The sequence below is a fragment of the Ailuropoda melanoleuca genome, chromosome 10 (genome assembly GCF_002007445.2).
Source record: "Ailuropoda melanoleuca isolate Jingjing chromosome 10, ASM200744v2, whole genome shotgun sequence".
Taxonomy (NCBI): domain Eukaryota; kingdom Metazoa; phylum Chordata; class Mammalia; order Carnivora; family Ursidae; genus Ailuropoda; species Ailuropoda melanoleuca.
In genome coordinates this window covers 51738702-51756383 of record NC_048227.1, presented here as the reverse complement: position 1 = coordinate 51756383, position 17682 = coordinate 51738702, and the positions used below count along the sequence as shown (strand labels likewise).

The following is a 17682-nucleotide window of genomic DNA, read 5'->3' as shown; positions in this document are numbered from 1 at the left end:
TCGATAGAGGACCTGCTCCAGGAAGAGAGCGGTCACCATAGATAACTACACTATGGTAAGAACCAGGTATGCTAGACTGGGAAGGAACCTAGATCAAAGCCTGTTTGATCTTTGTCCCATTTTTTCTGAGGCCCAGAAAACATTTGTTTACCAAACATTTACTCTTTTTTCATTCTTCCTGAAGATTGCATTCCTTTTCTTTGAAGGTCTGGATCCCTACCCCCTTCTCCTTAGTTCAGAATGACATACATACCTTATTTTGCTTGTCTTTGGAATTTCCTATCTATGTGGGTTCTCCGGTACCTATGCTATTAGATTTAATTTTCTCCTCTTAATCTGCCTCATGTCAATTTGATTCCTACTTCAGCTAGGAGGACCTTAAGGGGGACTGGAATTTTTGCTCCCCAAAAGACTGCTTCAGTTTCCTCTACTAAATAACAAATATCAGTAGAAAGCAGAAACATTTTAAGTTTCAAGTAAACAAAAAAAAAATTTTTTTTAAACTAAAGACTTTAAAACCTGGGCAACTGTCTTTCATTTGAAAGCAACTGAAAAAAAAATATCTTGGAAATGCAAAAGTTCAAAAAATACATCATCCATTCACCGTATTTGAGAAAATTTACTTAAAGATTAAACTCCAGCAGCAAAATAATGAATCAGAATAAAGACCTCAAAATGGTGTATCACTGTCTGAGAAGGTGTGATGGATCTTCCCATATTCATTTTGAACCCCAGAGAAATATAATTCCATTCAGGCAAGTTAGGCTCTGCTAGAGGAGGGAGGCGGAGGTGGGTGGGCTTGAACCTATGATGCTTCATTCAGCTCTGTTTCTTCAGGTCCTTTTCCAATGAAATGTGTTTTCCTGAAATATAATTTATATTCCACAAGTTGGGAGGCCTCAGATGGTCAATTTATTGCTGATTTTTCTCCTATGGGGATGATAATTACTGAAAACTGTTGTTTCTTTATCCAGAACATGTGAACAGAGTTTTTTCTGTAGACCTATCCCCTAGAGGGTAATTTGCTAATGGGAAAAGATACTGGAGAAGAGGCCGAGTGCCCTTTGAATAAATCTTTTGAAGTCAGGGCCATTCAATAGTGTAAGTAGCACCCAGGTCTAAGCTCTGAGGTTGACTGAAGTTTCACTTAGTAGCATGTGAGCATAATACACTGCTAGATTTCTAAGTAGTCTAATGACCTATAAGTTTTCTGCTCTGATTCCTTCTAAATCTTACAGCTAAATCTTCACTTGAAAGTCACTTCCATCTCAGATTCTGAAAGTAGTGTTCACTGAAGAGTGTTAGGAGAAGCTCTAAATCAATTTGGTTTAACTCAACACACTTATTTTTATACTGATTCTAAGTTAGGCATTGTGCAAGTCACTGATGACAAGATAAATAACCACAAAGATAAATAAACCAGGAGCTTCATTCTTGAAGTGGTTGTAGTTTAGCACAAAGGTCTCTTAAATGCTATTGTGCATAAGAATTGCCAGGGAGGTTGTTAAAAATGTAGGACCTGGCCCCACTCCCAGAGGTTCTGTTTCATTAATTCTTTTAGGTGATCCCCAGTGAGTGATCTCTCTTTGGAAGCATTTGTCCAGGGGCCAAGCACAGATGGATATTTCAATATAACGTCAAAGTGCTGCATTTGAATAATGGTAAATCATAAGACTTTGGCACTAAAAGATATGGATTTGAATCTAGCACCACTACTTATTACTTGTGTGACATTGGATAACTTATTTAATCATTTTATATCTCTATAAAATTGTGCCTCCTATGGTTGTTATGATGTTTAAAATAAATGAGGTAATTTAAAGAAATAAACTACAGCTTACTTCTTTACTAATTTTCTTTTACTGTGAAGGTACTGCAACAAAATGCCTCATTATAATATAGGACCTGGGAATCAGTACAGGCAAAGGGAGAAATGGAGAGAAGATCTAGAGCCTGTACAGATGCAGAAAGAGATGAACACAGAGAGCTGCTGAAGAAGCTTGCTTGAAGTTTGCTCCATACGTGCAAGATAGGTTATTCACCAAAAATTTGTAGCATTTACGTTACTAACCAGTGTTTTTGAAGTTGGACTAGTGTTTGCAGGAAATGCCAGAAAAAGTGCCAAGTCTGTTCCCAAAGTGTGCTGGGTGCAAGAAAAGAGGCTACTCAGAGGGTACAGTCACACTTTTATTACATGAGTAAATGGCTAATGGGCTGGCACATAATAAACCTACAATAAATAACAGCTGTTATCAGGGCCCTGTTCTTTGCTCCATCCTTACCCCTGATGCCTTCTTCCCACTCTATCCTTAAGTAGTATTCCAGTTAGTTTTCAAGAAACCCTCTTACACTCTTCCTCTTTTCCAGAACACTTTCCCTTTGCAACTCCTCTGACATTAAATTAAACCTTAAGAGCATCATTTCCTTCATCAACTTCTCTTACATGGATCCATTTATTTAACTGGTCATTCACTTAATAAGTACTTCTGTGCTGGGCACTATGCAAGAAACAAGAAAAGGGCAATGGAAAAAACACATGGTCCCTACCCTTATGGAGTTTATAATCTAGGGGTGGGGGGGAGACACCAAACAAATACACGAGGAAGTATCTAATTACAAAATAGTAAGTGCTAAAAAGTAGAAGTTCAGTGCTCTATGTGTGTACAAGTACCTATTCCAGTATGGACAATAAGAAAGGCCCCCTAAAGAAAAATCTTTATTATATTTGTTGAGCACCTATTATGTCACAGATAGTAGTATCCCTGTTATATATGACATAATATATAAATACACATGTTAAATAAGACATGAAAGAGAATTAACATATATAGTACAGTGTGATATCTGATATGTAAAAGATAAGCACAAGGGTATTTGAATAAGTACCAGGAATCAGGGAAAATGTCCTAAAAGAATAATAATAAATAAAATAAATGGTAGCTATTATTCCTATGATGTCATGTGCTCTAAAAAGAGGCATGTAGTGGGTTAAGTGGTGATGATCCCCACCACATCCTAATCCCCAGAACCTGTGAACATTGCCCTATATGACAGGAGCGCATTTCACCTCATATACAAAAGCTGTGATTAAGATTTTGAGAGGCAGATTTTTTCTTAGACTATCTGGATGGATCCTAAATGAAAACACATACATTCTTATAAATATAAAGCAGAGTGTTTTATGAGAGAGAAGGAGGCAATGTGATCACAGATTAAAGCCACAAGGCAAGGAATTCCTGGAGCCTCTAAGAGATTCTTCCTTAAAGCCATGGGAGGGAGCACAGCTCTGCTGACACCTTGATTTGGGGCAATGACCTCCAGAACTGTGAGAGAGTACATTTATTTATGTATTTATTTTTCAGTCACCCAGTTTGGGATAATTTCTATTAGCAGCCACAGGAAACTAATATAAAACTAAACCAATTTGTGGATGTAGGGAATTGCTTTCTGAAGCTGAAGGAAACTTTGAGGGGAGGAGATCTCAGTTACTACTACCATATGTAAAATATCAAAAAACATAAGCAAAATAGGAAACAAAACAACAGAAAAAAGGATACCAGACATGAAACGGCATAATTTTTTTCTGGGAACTCTGAACTGTAGCTGTGGTGAGAGGTAAGAGATGAAATCAGAGTATAGTTAAGTTCAGTTAGGTCTTTAAATGGGCACAACTAAGGAGCCGAAACTTCTCTAGGCCCCTGGTACTCAAAGAGTGGTTCTTGGAGCAGCAGCTGGAGCTGTAACATTACCACAGAGGCTTATACAAATGCAGAATTGAGGGCCACATTCCAAACCTTCAAATAGAATCTGAATTTTAACAAGATTCCAGGGTCATTTGTATGTACTCTAACTACCCTAACATTCTAACATTTAAGAAGCTTGCATCTAGGGCAATGATATTGGGAGATTTTCAAAGATTTAAAGCAAATAACTGACAAGGTAACTAACGTTTGCATTTTAGGTCAACCAATCTGGCGGTGTTATGAAGAATACATTTAACCGGGATAAAACCCAAGGCAGAGACAAGTGATTCCAACAGTACTGGTAAGAGATTATAAAGTTTTGAATTTAAAACTTCAATAGAATGGTAATAGAGATGGGGAAAAAAGACACAATTTTAAGAAATATTTAGACCCTAGTCTGACATGTACTAATGCTATTCACACCTAGATTGTATGATGTGTCCCACTTCTTTGTGCTTCTATTTCTAATGGGATCTTAGAACGGGATTATTCCTGTCATAGTTTCTGTTGAAGCACCAACAGATGACAGGATGCTCAACTGAGGATGAGCCATTCTCCCTTCTATACACAGGTTGATAAAAGAAATGCATTCAAGACATTTTTACATGATTCATTGAGGCTTCAACCAGAGCAAGGATTTAAAAAAAAAAAAGCATCAGAGAAAGTAAAGGAGTAGCTTCTTTACAGAGCTGCCACTCTGTTGTGAGTACTGTCAAAAAAATAAACAAACAAACAAACAAACAAATAAATAAATCCACAGGCCCAAAATGGAGTTACTCATGTTAAAGCCCCACACCAAGACTGAATATTTCACTGCAGTTTCAATCCCCCCAGTAATGTAACCCTTAACCAGTCAACATGGAATTTCCCTGATAGCATTAGGAAATCTACCAATAGAACCCTCCATTCCCCTTAGGAGGGCAACTTTGCCTAAAACAATGCATTCTTTGCCAATAATTTTATTTTCTTGCTCCCTCTCTGCCTTTAAAAATCTTCCTTTTCTACATCTCGAGGGATCTCTTTTCTATTTGCTAGATGGGATGGGCCCTGATCCACGAATCATCCAAAAAAAACAATTTATCTTTTAAGTTACACAGCTGAATGTTTAACAGTACCCACCCTCTGAGGGGAATAGGTATAGCTGTGTAGGACCTTCTAACCTCAAGTCTAGTGAGGAGTACTGCCAGGGACCATAGGAGAGCTTTGAAATGAGTTTTCTGCAGTTGGAAAATGCAAAGAACTAGTGTTGTACTGCTGTTCCCAAAATCTCAAGTGGACTGTAGACTGAGGTGTGACTGATTCTACTACCTCTGCCCCAGAAAATGTAGTGGCTGAGGATGACTGGCTGCTTAGTGGTGGAGCCAGGAGAGTGTTTTTGGTTCAGGACCAGCCTTATTTCCTAAAACTTATCAGGGCGAGGGATGTAAGCCAAGGGAAAAAGAGCTAGAGTGGTCCATCTTGGGTTCTGTCCCAAAAAGCCACCTGGAAGAGTAAAGAGCTCCTCTCAAAAAGCAAGTGTAGATGCACTTCAGGCTTCCCAGGACCTGAACGAGTAAAGATGCATCAACTAATGAATTGCAGGAGGTGGAAATGTCTAGTTGGGAACCTTCAAGGAGTCCTCAAAGGTGTCTCCAAAGAGAAAGATTCTGTTTTAATCATTTACCAGGACCTGCCAGAGGTCCCTGCCTTTAGACACAGAGAAGGAAACAATTAGGATTTGCAGTGAAGTAAGAAATGTCCTGTATCTCCTGACTCCCTATCATTCTCCCACCTCCTAAGGGCTGTATGTGGCCTTGGAAATGATAGTGATATGATGTCATGCAATGAAGAAAGAAGACTGAAGGCCCACTCCAGTTCTTCGGTTCAGGCTTTCAGCTCTAAGTAGGCTTAACCTATTGCAACGGAGAAGAATTAATACTATCTCCAATTATGAATTTTCATTATTACACAGTAACAAATAGTCTAGTATTAAATATTCTAATTACTGAATTGTAATAGTATCTGTGACCTAAAATGGCAATGGAAAGTTATATTATTTAACAGTCAATGAACAACAACAATAAAACCATAGATCTCACCAAGGTTTTCATCCAGGAATAGGTACTCTACCCTAATAAAATTTAAAGGAATGGTGAGAGAAAAAACATTTCATTTTAGTTCTGTCAAAAAGCTATGCTTGCTCAATACAGAGATTAAATTAAAATTTTAGTAAATATTGCTCTTACTTAAAATATTGTTCTTTAAGCTTGTAATTCCTGGCAAGCTGAGTTGGTTCATTTAGGTTAAAAAATGGCTAAACAGAAAAAGACAGAATTCGGGACTGAAGTCAGCTGTGGGCAGTAGTAATACTGTTCATGTCTGTGGGAGGCGGTCTCAAGATACAAGCTTGCTATTGCTAGAATATAGTCGTCTACTTCCAGTGTCTCAAACTATGAGAAGATCTTATACTATTTCTGCTTTTATAAAAGGAAACACTATAATTAGTGCTACACACACAATGGAGAAGTGTTGCTTAATCTTGTTTTGCTTATATATGTATTTATAATTTCTTGTTGTGTCTTTGTGAAGGCTTAAAAGGAAAAATTCTCCCACAGAGCACATATGTCAGCATTTATTTTTTTTTTTAAATTCACTTTAGTGGTTGTTAAGTAACCAGATCTGTTCAGAGTTGTGTAAATCTGAGACTTTATGTTCGGGTTCGGACAATTTTTCTCTTTGTTTATTAATTGGACCCAGATTTAAAAATGGTAAATGTGGTATCCGTGAGGTCAATATCACATTTTTAAGGAAGAACTTATTTGTAAGCAACCTTGAATATATATCTTAAGTACTAATATACTAAAATTAATTATCTGTCTGTTTTTCTTTCTTCTGCATAAAAGCAGAACAAAACACCAACTGACAAGACCTGTAACCAAAATAAGTCCCTTCTCCTAGTTTAGAAAACATGAGAACCCTAGANTGTTTTTCTTTCTTCTGCATAAAAGCAAAATAAACACCAACTGACAAGACCTGTAACCAAAATAAGTCCCTTCTCCTAGTTTAGAAAACATGAGAACCCTAGACAACAATCCATTTAATAAGGAAGAGAACAAGGTAACTCTTGACTAGTTTGTCATCAGTTCCCTGGTTAAGTCCTCCTTTATGAAATTCCATATCTTGCCAAAAGATGGCGCTCCTGTATCCAGCAAAGAAATTGAAAAGTCCTGGAGAAGATAAACACTTTTTCAGATACTGAGAAACTGTCCATTACTACTAGAAGAACCTTTTGATAGCAAGAAAGTTCAGCTTTAGAGGGGTGCCAAATTGTCCTTAGACATTCTCTTCCAGACAGACTGCTGACCTCCTAAGTCTCAATTCCTTACCTATGAAATCTACATAATAAAAGTGAGAATAATAAACACTTTTAGAGTTCCAGAAGAAACACTTAGCACAATACCTGGCAAATAGCAGGTACCTGAACAGTGAAAGCTAACTATCATTTGTTAAAAGCCAGCACAGTGTTTGTCTTGTTTACTACTGTGTCTCCTGACTCATAGTAGGTGCTCATTATATGTATCAGTTGAATATGTTAACCTTACAAGGAAAACAGCCAGTTATTTTACCAGCAAAATTTGTTTATTCAATAATAGCAAAGGAATTGCAATTTGGACTCGCAAGCTATGGCGAGCTACAGGCAAGTCCACAGATCAAATGAGAGAAACATAAACAAAAGGAAGAAGTTAGGGTTTGAGGGACTGCTGTGAATGAAAATCTACTGGAGGAAAGTATGAGTCCAGGGTAATGATGATTTCTCATTGGCTGAGTTGTGATATTTTCTTATTGGCTGGGCTTGTTGTTGGGCCTGGCGAAATTCTTTCTCCTGCTGGAGTACTAAGGTGCCCTTCTTCTGGTTAGGAATGCAAAATAGCTCTCTTCTTGACAAAGAGTGGTAAGGCATGAAAGCTCCCCTTTCTGGCCTCCTGACTCCATTTTAAATAAGGTTTCCTTCACTCAGTTTCACAAATGAATGGATGAATGAACCTTCACATCAATGCATAGCTAAATGTAGCTTTCAGTCTGAGCCTCTTGAGCCTATGAAATCATAATCTTATGCCTGACTTGAACATTGCCCTTCCTGACCAATGACTATAATAACTACCTGTCTGACATGTGATTTGATCGACTTCAAGTGTCCTGGTCCTGCTTAAGCTGCTAGGAAGGAATTTCCATTTCCAGCCTTTTTTGTCACTCAAGTCTTATACCTCCACTATATCTTAAAAAGAACAACAAAAAAATTACAACTCATATATAAACTGGGAAGACCTAAACCTATCAAAATGCAATTAAAAATTACTTTAAAGAGAAGCTTGACATTAATAAATGGCACCTTAACATTGAAATCTTATAATTTCATTTTAAACTCTAATGGCATTTCTTCCTCAGTGATGACTCAACACATTTATGTAAAGAAAGAATATTGAAAATACAGAGGCAATTTTTAAAAACTTCAGTGCTCCTTATGGAGGTCTTTGGTAGTTTATATTCTCTCTACGAAGGTCTTGCACACTTACCCAATTCCCAAGCCTCAAAATCATTGAACTGTTACTACACAGCTTCGTTTTTCCTTCATTGCCATTTCTGCATTATAGTCTATTGAAAAACTTTCAATTTTATTTTCTAGCTATTGTCCGACTTAAAACAGAATGTGTTACAAGTCAGTAAGTCTGGTAGAATCTTCCTATTTACATAATTGGACAATTAGAGGAAAAAGAAAATGTTAGTAATTGTACTCCAATCTTAATTCTCTTTGTTGAGATGCTTCATAATCATTCAGAATGTTTTAAATTATAAACTTACTAAATTAGTAGTTGAGAAACAATTAAAAAATAATTTAATTGCAGGGGTTGAAAACAACAAATTCTCCAATGAGGAAAGTGAAGATTAAGGGGGTGTGTAGGAAAGAATTAGAGCTTGCCCAAAAAGAAGTCCTGGCCTTTGCATTTAGCCTTTTAAGATGGGGTTATCTGAGGGTCTTAGATCATACTGAGTAGTCTAACAATGTGACTTAGGTATAGTCTTAGGTTGGTAATTGGCCAGTGAAAAAGACCAACAATATGATTTTGGGTGGGGCCTTTGGGTCACACAGTATCAGTGAGCCTGGAAACTGAGATTTACCAAGTGGGCAATCAAACGATCAATCATGCCTAGATGATGAAGCCCCATAAAAATGTTTGGACACCAAGTTCAAGTGAGCCTCCCTGATTGGTGGCACTCCATGCATATTGTCACATGTTGATGCTAGAACATTAATGTGTCCTGACTTCATGGATAGAAGACAGCTGAATCTCTGCATTTGAAAGTCTCCTAGACTCTGTTTTACCTGTGCCTTCCTTTAATCTCAATCTTTATCTTTTTCTTTTAATAAGCCATAACCATGAATATGATAGTTTTTAGTGGTTTTGTGAGTCTTTCTGAAAATTACTGAAAATGGATTTGGGAGAACCACTCCATTTCTCCCCTCTCTCTTTTGCAAACTTGTAGTTGGTGTCAGAAATGAGGGTGGTTTTGTGTGGGGACTGTGCCTCTAACTTTGTAATTGGCCGAAATTTCTCACAGGGCATTTTCAGCTTTGTTAGAGTAAAAAGGTCACAGCAAGTTAACTTGATCATCACTTTGCCAAGCTGTACTACAATGGTGCAGGATGGAGGCTGTCCTGACCTTGCCTAGTTTTAAAGTGAACACAACTTCTCTTAGAAATTTAAAAATCAATAACACCTCTAATGTATACTATTATATAATAAACACCTTTTACATACTTTTATGGGATTTTCCCATAAGAAAAGACTTTTAAAACAGAGGGTGGAAAATATCTCTTTGAAGTAAAAACAAGCCTCATAAATTGAGGCCAGGATGGCAACAACATGAAAAAAATACTGAGTGACATACCATATGATTTCATTTATATGAATTTCAAAACCAGGAATAGTAATCTATGTTGCTAGAGGTCAGAATAGTGGCTACATTGGGGTGGCTGGGGTGGGGTAGGGGGATATAAATGCCCACTGGGAGGGTTAAAAGGGAGTATTAGAAATATTCTCTATTTGATTTGGGTAGGAGTCACATAAGATAGCATAGAGCCCTGCACACTTAAGACAGGTATACTTTAGTGTAGCTCAATTTTGAAAAAAAGCTATACCCTAATTAAAAATTGAAGTCCTTCATCACATAATAAAGAAAACACTGAGTATCAAGAGAAAATTATATTTAATTGACAAACATTTGGTGTCTACTCTGTGTCAAGCTAGTACTTAAGGATACAATATACAGCAAAAAACAGAAACAAAATTTGTTTATAGACTACTGAGTCAGTCATTCTTAAGCTACCACTAACAACAGTCCGGACTTTTAAAATTCAACATGCCTCTATTCTCTAGAATCAATCTTACAAATATACATTTCACGATTTTGCATATGAAAGTTTCTATAAATAAATTCTACCTTTCTTATATGCCCAGCTCAATATTTGCTTTTTTTGCAAAGGTGTTTAAGCTCCTGCAGCCAACAGTGGCCTATCTTTACTTTGGATTCCTTTTGTACTAATAAAGTATCACACAACTCAGCGCTTAATAGTTCTTGAATAGTCTTGTGTTAAATTTGTCTCCTTTTCAAACTGTAAGTTCCTCTAAGTTCCTTGAGAATAGAGATTATATCATACTTTTCTTTGGAGAGTTCACAATGCTTAGCAAAGTGTGGGTTATATGATATATGCTAATTACTAGTGGATAGAATGAATGGAAATTTCATTCTGACCATATTAAAAATGCTTAAGAATAGTTTAAACTTCAGGAAAATTTAATTCCTAAAATAATTAATATCCATCATTATATATTGCCATTTTTTACTAGCTCAATTTTTATGTGCATAAAAGAGATAAAAGTTTGTCTTGATATTCTATTCTGTTTCCCATGGCTCAGTTCTGATAAGTGAAGGGAGGCTATCCTTATCTGTTTGATACCAATATAGTGCTTTAATTGAGAAGGAAAAGGATTGTGAGTGAAACATTTGTCTCCAAATATGTCTTTATCTCTCATGGCAATAGAACTCCTGAATTTTAACTGAATATATAATATAGTTGCTTAAAATAAAAACTACATTTCCCAACTGCCCTTGAAACTAAGTGTGGCCATGTGACTAAGTGATAGCGTACTTTCAGCTCATGTTCCCAAAATATGTCCCTCTGTTCCCTTCTTCTTTAGACTGCTACTTGGAATATAGTCTCGGTTGCAAGTCACCTCATATTATTAGATGGGAACAATACCCTAAAAATGGCAGAATAACAAGAAGATACCTGGGTCTCTGTATGACCATATCCTGACCACAACCACACTGTTCCAAGATTGCTCTTGGGGGAGGTGATAAAAAAGACATGACTGCTAGTTGACCCATGAGCTGAAGCCCAGGCAATCAAAGGCACCCCTCCCTGTCCCCTATCTTTGGAATGTGAGTTCTGCTTGCCTTTCGGCTCCCAGCAGCTGCCCCAAGCACACAGCCTTGAGATAATGATGTGGTCTGAGACTGTTTAGACAGTATAAGACACTATACGTACTTGACTGAACCTGGTTAAGGCCTCTATATAAACTTTTAAGATTCGACAGGTGGGTGTAGGGATCCACTTGTCTTGTTGTACACTAAAAACAAGCTTCGTATGTATGTTCCCTTTGGTTATTAAATCTGCCACTTAACAACCTAGAGTGGCCTTCCTCTTTCTTTGGTCTCTCCCTGCCCTCCAAATACAGGGACCAGTTTCAGATTATACCTGGGGCTCTCCCAAGGAGCTTACAAACCAACAATTACCCACCTATCCTGTTTTTTGAGAGGAAAACTCTATTGCTACTGTTGTTCTGGGTCTCATATACAGTCTAAATAATTCCCTAACTTATCTGTTAGGGGAAATCACAGAATAGCAACAATTGGCAAGGAAAGATTCTTCCATTTCCACACAGTACTTTAAGTAATAAATATGTTAGAGCCTCAAACTTTGGGTGGGTGATTTGTTTGCATAAAAAAGCCAAATCTAGGGGCACCTGGGTGGCTCAGTCGGTTGAGTGTCTGCCTTCAGCTCATGGTCCCAGGGTCCTGGGATTGAGTCCCGCATCAGACTCCCTGCTCAGCGGGGAGTCTGCTTCTTCCCCTGTGCTCTCTTTCTCTTGAACAAATAAAATCTTTATTTTTTTAAAGATTTTATTTATTTATTTGAGAAAGAGAGAGAGTAAGCGAGAGAGAGAGAGAGAGAGGGAAAAAGCACCAACCAGGGGAGGGGCAGAGAAGGCAGAGGGTTAACTGACTGAGCCACCCAGGCGCCCTAAATAAAATCTTTGAAAAAAAAAAAAAANAAATAAAATCTTTGGAAAAAAAAAAAAAAGAAAAGAAAGGCAAACCTACCTCCTGATACAGAAGGACTAGCTAAAAATGATTCACTTTGAAGCTACCCCTAATCTTCCTTCCCCCAAATCCCATTTATACAAAGAAACTTGTATTCATATGCATACTCATACTTCTCACTGATTCTCACCTAGCATTTGGGCAACTAACTAGATATCAAGAAAAATTAGCCAATGAGAACTCTCTGACTTATAGTTTTCACTTCTTATGTTTATACTGCCTGAGTGGTGTAGCTTTTTAAAACCTAATCTATGGCTGCATTTTTGAAATTGGTTTTTGTCTATATTTTATAGTAAATTATGAAAATTTAATGTATCTTACATCTTACAGGAAATAGTTAAGAATATTCACATACTGAATATGCCATAATTTCAAGGCTGCTAAAAGAAGAATACCATTCATATTGTATATTCAACTTTGGAATTTTTATAGCTATACATTCTTCAATACCTTAAACTTTTCCTGTATTTTCAAGCATCCTCTATTTCTTTCATCTTGTCTCACAGGAAAAAGTCCCTCTAACCAAGGTTAAGAACAACTTCACGTGTATCTTGAGTTTATCCTTGTCTATCTTCACTTCATCTCACTGTTATCTTTACTTAATTCATTTCTTGTAGGTTCTTTACTTCTATCAATATCTTGTATGTTTGCTTGTTTTTCTATCTTAAAAACACACATAAACAAAAGTTTTTCTCTGGACTCTAATATTTCCTCCACTGCTCTGTTTTCATGCATTTATTAGACAAAAATGATTTTCACCCCGTCTCCATTTTCTCTTCTCATTTATTCTCTTAATTTGCCATCTGATTTCCATCTCTATCATAAAGTTACTAAAATTGCTTCCAATTCATCAATTATATAAATCTCCAAAGACATTAACTCAGTCTCCATTCTCCTTGAATTTGAGCAGGAATTAACCTTGTTGATGACTTTTTAAAAAAATGATTTTCTATATTTTTGCTAATCTTTTTCCTCTTTGGCCACCCTTTCTTTCTCTTTTGCTAGCTCCCTTTCCTCCTCTCAATCCTAAGGGCAGTGCATCTGAACTGTTTTGACACTTTTCCTAATAATATTTTTTTCTGATTTTCCTTTACTACCTCTTTCCACATTTTATCCTTGCACTACTTGATTTATTACAGCTTTCACTTCCTAAAAAATTCCCTATCTTACCATTTATTCTACTAGTTTCCCATTTACTTCCATAAGAACCTGCTCCTTGAACTCTTCCTGCTTCCATCTACACTGCTTCTTCTCTAGACTTGCTGCACAGCCCTTTCCGGGAATATTTGTTTGCCTCTTTCTATGACTGGTACACCTTTTCCAGAATTCCATGTTTTCTTCTGCTCTCAGCGGGGAGTTTGTATGTTTTCAGCCTTATTTTTGCTGGAATATTTGCTGGAGTTTTTGCCCTTATTTTGCTGGAGTAAAGATCACAGCAAGGAAAATGTTCTGCAGTTCCACATCCTTGATAGTCTAAAAATCTTTATTTTAACCTTTGCTCTTGCAGTTAATTGCTAATTTGAATAAGTATAGACTTCTACTGAAAGATATCTACCATCAAAACTTTGAAAATATTCTGTCATTGTTTTCTAGGATCTAGTGCTATTGATAAATCTGATTTTTTTTTTTAAAGATTTTATTTGACAGAGAGAGAGACAGCCAGCGAGAGAGGGAACACAAGCAGGGGGAGTGGGAGAGGAAGAAGCAGGCTCCCAGCGGAAAAGCCTGATGTGGGGCTCGATCCCAGAACCCATGGATCACACCCTGAGCCGAAGGCAGACGCTTAACTACTGAGCCACCCAGGCGCCACTGATTTTTTTTTTTTAAAGAGAGGGAGAGAGAGGTGGGGGGTGGGCAGAGGGAGAGAGAGAATCTCAAGCAGGCTCCATGCCCGGAAAGGAGCCTGATGCGGGGCTTGATCACATGACCCTGAGATCATGACCTGAGTCAAAATCAAGAGTTGGATGCTTAAATGACTGAGCCACCCAGGTGCCCCAATAGGTCTGATTTTTATTTTCATTGATGACATGTCTTTTATGTTTAGAAACTTGGGGGATTTATTATCATTATTATTATTGACTAGTATTATTCCTAGTTTTTATTCTTGGTATTACATGATAATATCTCCAAGTACGAATCTTTTTTCATCTATTTTCTGATACCCTGTAGTCTACTCAATCTGAAAACTTATTTCCTTCTTCTACATTCTAAAAAGACCTTTTATAATTAAAACTTTTTTTCTCACTTTTTTTTCCCCTAAATCTCTTTCTTTTCTAGTAGTTGAATGTTAGTCCACTGGATTGGTTCTCCATGACTCTTATCTTTTCTCTTATTTTCTGTTTATGTCTTTCTATGCTATGTTCTAGATTTCTCCAATTTTATCTCCAGTACTTCCCTTGAATTTTTTTATTTAAGTAATCATGTTTTTAGTGTCTCAGAACTCTATTTCATTCTATGGTTGCTTCTTTTTCAGAGTACCTTGTTTGTAGCTTATAGATACAATATATTCTGAATACTGAAGTATATAGAGTGTTTTTTAAAAAATGTTCCCTTTTATTTCATGAATTATAGCATTAGGACACTATTAACCCTTTGATGATATATCAGAAGGATCATCTGCTTCCAGATTGTGGTTGACTTCAGGTAACTGAAACAGCAGAAAGGGAAACCTTGGACAAGGGGCAGGACTACTATAATCAATTTAAATAAATCCCCTATTGTTTTTGGAATAATACATTATTAAGTAAGAGTTTTAGTTGGTTGCTCAACCACCCATTAATTTCAACCCACACTACTCAACATATTTTTTAAAGATTTTATTTATTTGTCAGAGAGAGAGAGAGAGAGACAGCCATGCACACAAGCAGAAGCACCAGGCAGAGGAAGAAGCAGGCTCCCTGCTGAGCAAGGAGTCCAATGCAGGACTCAATCCCAGAATCCTGGGATCATAACCTGAGCTGAAGGCAGACGCCTGACTGACTGAGTCACCCAGGTGTCCCCACCCTACTCAATACTGACAAGAGATTCATACAATCCCATTTTCTAACTGCCAAATCCTGATTGCCTACAGTACTAGATTCCTTAAATTAAAAATTGAGTATTTTTACAGATTCGTTTCTAATTTTAACTTTATTGTTACTACCTTCCAATAAGCACCTTCTATTATAGACCAACAGGTTACTCATTATCATAGAGTGCATCTGCAATCTTGTTTCCTTGTCTTTGCTCATGGCACACTTTCTGGATAGTCTTCTTTCTCTTCATTAGGAACCCTGTCATCAGACTCTCTCCACTGACATTTTGAAAAACCCTCCAGGGATTACAAAGAGGACAAAGATAGTTCTTAGAGTTCAGCGAAGTGTATTTCCCTCTAGGTCAGGACTGTCTAATAGAAATAAGATGCAAGCCACCTATGTAATTTAAAACTTTCTAGCCACATTTAAAAAATAAACAGGTAAAAATACTTTTAATATATTGACCCAATATATACCAAATGTTAATATTTCAATATGTACTCAATATAAGAATTAAGATATTTTACCTTTTTTTTTGTACTAAGTTTTAAAATCTGATGTATATTTTGCACTTACTGCATGTCTCCATTTGGATCCACCACATTTGAAGGGTAAAGAGCCGCATTTGGTTAGTTCTAGGGCAGTTCTGGCGGGGTCCATTTTCGATCTCCTCCTTCTTCCTTAAGTCTCTGGAATTGTGATAAAAACGATCTGTCACATGAATTTCTAGCACTTATTGTTAGTATCTTTCATTATCACGTGGCTTCCTCTCATTATTTACCTTTTGATGCATTTGTCTTGTCTCATAAATTAACCTGTAAATTCTTTTAAGTCTGGGACCATGGGCTGATCCAGTCTCAATTTGAGAATAAATTTAATAAAACCCTGAGCTAATTATTTTGATGTATGGCTCCCCTGCACCTAGTGCCTATGAAGTAAGCCTTTAGAATCTAATTAAGGTTAAATCCAGTGGTTGAGGCATCCACCCGTCCTAAGGCAGGTAACTTCGCTGACTAGTGCTAGAAGGGGATTTTCTTATCAGGATCTGAACTCTGTTTCTCTCAAGTCTGCATCTCTTGAGACCACATGAAACAAATCTAATACCACACGACTAGTGTTCATTTGGAGATGTCCCAGTAGCTTTCTTCTGTGAGAATCCTCACAAGTTCCATCAGTACTTTTTTTATGTGTTAGGTTTTGGGGTTCTCGTCATCATCTGCTCTCCTATGAAAGATTTCCAGCTTCTCTGAATTTTTTTTTTTTTAAGTGCTCAATCTATATCGAACACAGAACTCCCGTTATGGTTTGGCCAGTGAAGAGTATTAACTGGATCCCTACTGACTTCCTTTCTATAAAACACAGTTCCACTAGGCATCAAGATGCATTCCTTGTGAGAAAGGCGGATGGAAGGGGAGGAAGCTAGCACACATTAAGTCATGATGTCATGACCGACGTTTAGTCTAGAACTGTATACACATATACCAGACAGTTCTTGAGGTTAGTTGATTCTTCCTAATGTCGCCCGTCTTTTCAAATGAGCCAGGGAATCTTCAGACATTTTGTTTTTGGTGGGGGCCGACCGACCAAAGGACCTGCTAGCATTAATAACGTTAAGATATCTGAGCTGAGAATTAAGAAAGCTTAAGGGAAGACCTGAGACCAGAGAATGGTGTATAAAATGTCCCGTAGCCGCGAGCTCTGGCTGGTGATGAAGATCCCAATTACCCGGTTCTTCAGACTTCATACTTACTATTCTTCTTTCCTTTATTTTTAATAGGAATTATTACTTCTTTGTCTTCATCTTAGGGAGAAGAACAGGAGAAAAGATGCAATCAACTCAAGTAACTGCAGGGAAAGTTCTCTGGTAGTGAGCTACACGCAGCAGTCCCGACTCCTCAGGCACACCCACCTGACCGCGGAGTCCTAGGAATGCGCGCGTGCGCGTCCGCGTCCGTGCCCGTTTGGGGGCGCGCCTTCGGCGCCAGCCGGGTCCTCTTCGCAGCTCTGCTTTGCCGGCGGGAGGCGGGAGGCGGGAGGCGGGCGACGGCGCGCGCGCGCGGACGGGGTGGGGCGGGAAGGAGCCGACGTGCCGACGTTGGCGCCGCTGCGGGCGGGTGACGTGTAGGTCCGCGCCTGCTCCGCCCCCTCCTCCTCGCCGGGTTTGTAGGTTTGTGAGGTGGTCCGGGCGCTATATTCGGTGACTGGGAGCGACCTCGGCGAGCTCGGCGTGGGGTGCAGAGGAAAGCATAGCGGTGCATCCTCCCACTGGCATATTCAGCTCTGCCCTCCGCTCCCCAAGCGGCGTGGAAAGTAAAAATGAAAACGAAAGGGAGGGAGACGCGAAGGTAGGAGCTGACCGAGTGATGGGAAGCGCGTGAGCTGGGGCCGAGAGGTGAGGAGGTGGAGGTGGGAGAAGGAGGAGGGGCGCCGTGGCCCGGGGTAGGTGGCGGGAGGCCGGGACTTCGGGGTGGGCGACGCGACAGGACAGCCCCCTCCGGACC

At 38.3% G+C, this 17682-nt stretch overlaps 1 protein-coding gene and 1 long non-coding RNA gene across 6 annotated transcripts in view; one reads left to right on the top strand and one right to left on the bottom strand.

Moving 5' to 3' along the window:
- The window catches only part of LOC117804241, an 85177-nt gene extending 68048 nt beyond the window's left edge, over window positions 1–17129 (bottom strand). For both annotated transcript variants that reach the window (XR_004628592.1, XR_004628593.1), the window contains exons 1-2: window positions 16932–17129; window positions 15758–15870 (exon numbers count right to left, since the gene is read on the bottom strand). This is a non-coding gene — a long non-coding RNA (uncharacterized LOC117804241). The remainder of the gene's footprint in view (window positions 1–15757; window positions 15871–16931) is intronic.
- A 161-nt stretch (window positions 17130–17290) lies between these two features.
- Window positions 17291–17682, top strand: part of ASCC3 (activating signal cointegrator 1 complex subunit 3) — a 320199-nt gene continuing 319807 nt past the window's right edge. Inside the window, exon 1 of one of the 4 annotated variants that reach the window (XM_019802533.2) lies at window positions 17291–17573. The gene's annotated coding sequence lies outside the window, so the exon portion shown is untranslated. The remainder of the gene's footprint in view (window positions 17574–17682) is intronic. The other 3 variants (XM_034670897.1, XM_011228387.3, XM_002921969.4) reach the window with 3 other exon arrangements.